The 3,061-nt window shown below is 35.0% G+C and overlaps 1 protein-coding gene and 1 non-coding gene across 2 annotated transcripts in view; both read right to left on the reverse strand.

The window, feature by feature from the left end:
* LOC106137109 (putative acyl-CoA-binding protein) overlaps window positions 1-3,061 on the reverse strand; it is a 347,495-nt gene that overhangs the window by 245,937 nt on the left and 98,497 nt on the right. The window lies entirely within an intron of this gene.
* On the reverse strand, window positions 2,453-2,523 carry Trnag-gcc (transfer RNA glycine (anticodon GCC)). The gene has a single exon. It is a non-coding gene; the product is annotated as a tRNA-Gly (tRNA).

A 3,061-nucleotide genomic window follows, 5' to 3' on the forward strand; every position in this document is an offset into this window, starting at 1 on the left:
ATTTTTTTTTATTTCTATTTTTATGAATGAAAATGTAATGTTACATCTTGCGCCAAATAAAGATTATTCTTTCTCTCTTTCAATTAGTTCACATTTTATCACAATGCGTTCGGAAATGTAAAACAATATTAGAAATCTGAATTTTCGCTATTTAGAATACTCTGAACATTTTCAGTTTACAAATAAATTGAACATTTAATGTTACGCCATGTTGAGTCCCATCACAATCAAAACAGTTTTACTTACCAGAATTATCTTTTTCTTTCGTATCAACGACTGAACCGCCAAAATTATAAATGCACATATCAGTGCATTCGTACTGGTTGGCAAATTTGTTCAATGTAGGACAACCTCTCCATAACTCTATTTCGCAGCGGGAGCCACTCTTGTAGTATGAGAAAACTTGTGTGGGCCGGAGACGGCAGTCGCTTGTGTTGAGGGGGTGGAGACAGTATTCTGGGGGTACTGGGGGTAAATATCATAAATTTAAGTTACCTACATTAAAAATGTCATGCGACACTTCGGCGAAATGAAATTTCATTTTATTCGAATAATTCTCCAAAGTTATTCGAATTTATGTACTAATAACGAGGTACATTATTATAAATGTGAATGAATTTGTTTGTACGAGTAGATAGATTCAAATAGTGACAGGTTTCTAGCACGTCGCCTTAAACAGGACCCCGGAGTTTATAAGCCTATCCCTTTGTCGTCGTCACGACATCCACGGGAAAGAGTTGTCGTATTCTTTTTTTTGCGTTGGGAACCACACGGCCTTACCTGTTTCAACGTTTACAATAGACACTATTAAAATAACTAAATTCTTCATTAAACAATGCACAATCACAGAATTCATGGCGTCTAATTATTCGTAGAAAAAGTACGTAATTAAAAGATTAACTTCACTAATCGTTACGTAAGGGAAACTAACGTTATAGCAGATTGGCGGTTAAATTAACCGTTTTTACGATAAACATAAAGTTATATTGGTACGAGATTCGTAGCTGTATGTACGATCGCGTTCATATCTGCAGTCATAGTTTTAAAATTCTTCGGGTTAAATAACGTGCACTGTGGTTCCACTAGATACACACACACATGCATATTTAAAAAGAATAAATATTCCATCAAATGAATACGGACTTTAATACCAATGATTACTAAGTAAAACAGTTTATTATTCTATGACAATTATAACATAACAAAACAGAAAGAGACGGTAATCAACGATTGCCGAAGGGCCCGATAATTGTCGATCGAGATATCGTCGCCTCTCATTATTTGCATAAGATTTGCCTATAGAGGGAAGCCTGCGACTGCCAGACTTATGTCATTTCAATAAGGTTGAAAGTTTGTCTGCACACGACCCTAACATAGGTAGTGGTTCCTTTGAAAGATATTGGGTAGCAATTTTATTATAATACTTCGTGTGAGCAAGTGAGATCTAAGGTATATTAGATAATCTCGCTTGCTCACACTCGCTTGTTCTAGTTACTAGCGTTACGTGGATATCGAAGTTATACAAAGATTTTTTTTTCTATTTTAGTGTTACTGACAATTTTTAATGTTTCAAGGTGCCATTTGAACTAAGTAACTATCTGACTAACTAACTAACTGATATCTAAGAATTACAATACCCGTGTCTTCAAACACGGAAATCAGCAAGAAATATTAAACAAGAGGGAGCAAAAAAAACATTCAATAATTAAAATTAGTAAATTTTATTGAAACAGTTTACCTATTGTTTTATTTACATATTGATTGACGTTTTTGCTTATTTATTTCGGATAAATACGGCTTCCTTGCTGGCTGTCTGTGGTGTAGCCGTGTAGGCCCTCACGGTGCAAACTCGACGAACAGTAACCACTGAAGTGTCGAACTGTTCCGCAAATGTTCTGCATGTCAATTCTGCTATTTTATTTTAATCCGAAACGGATCTGAAACGCATTGATGACAACTTTTGGTATTCTACTAACAATTTGTCAAAACGAAGTCGTAACGCATTGGTTACGCAGGCGAAACGGTTCGTTTGTCGTATTCTGCCAAAGGACAAATAACCTTCCGTTTGCCGTTCGGCTATTATTTCGTATTCTGATAAGTTTTTGACAGTTGGTCCGGCAGAAACGCAACGGTTCTGCATTGGTTGAATTGTCCAAAGTTACGGTTTTGCATCGGCAGCAATTAACCAACCGCTTCCGTTTCATTTGCGTTTCAGCTATCAACGTAAAGTTACTGGAATACCGTTTGACAATATAAACGCAACTGTAACCAAGCTGAAACGCATCCGAACTGTTTATTATATACTATCCGGAAGACGAGCAATAACAGAAAGTGAACAAAATCATAAGATAATGCTAAAAAGTTAAAAAACAAATTGCTTGGTGAAAAAGAAAAGAACAGAATACTGAAAGTAGAGCAGCGCTCGTTAGTTTTAAAAATCAAAAAAGATTAATGCATCGGCCGGGAATCGAACCCGGGCCGCCCGCGTGGCAGGCGAGCATTCTACCACTGAACCACCGATGCTACGACTTTTATGCTAAAATTAGGTATTAGCATGTAAATCATATTATCAGGATCATAATAATTATAATATTTTAAGTTTAATACTAGCACACTACCTATTTGATTTTATTTCTCTTCAAAAGGTATTCAACAATTTTGTGACTAAGTAATAAAACAATATAAAATATTAGGGTTACTGCCATCTAGTGGTTACGTTTTGTACTATTGGTCCGTATGCAGGAAGTGTCCATAGTTCTGTGGTTAGTTTACTTATGTAATAGTAGATGGCGTTTAATATAAAGGAAGTGCTTATGATAGGTAATTTTTTACGATCTTGTTCTCTTAGTCCTAATCATAGACATAGAACTTACCCCAAATCAAAGGTCTATAATAATAAAACTATTCAGTCTCATCATTTATTTATAAAAATTTACAAATAAAGCGATTTCTACTACTAGGCATCTTTCTCTTTGAAAAATACAAAAAAAAATAATAATAAAAGTTTTTCAGTTTCTCGTCTTTCGTCCAGTACCTACATTACCTACATTATACACATTAT

Source organism: Amyelois transitella, chromosome 5 (genome assembly GCF_032362555.1).
Source record: "Amyelois transitella isolate CPQ chromosome 5, ilAmyTran1.1, whole genome shotgun sequence".
NCBI classification, from domain to species: Eukaryota; Metazoa; Arthropoda; class Insecta; order Lepidoptera; family Pyralidae; genus Amyelois; species Amyelois transitella.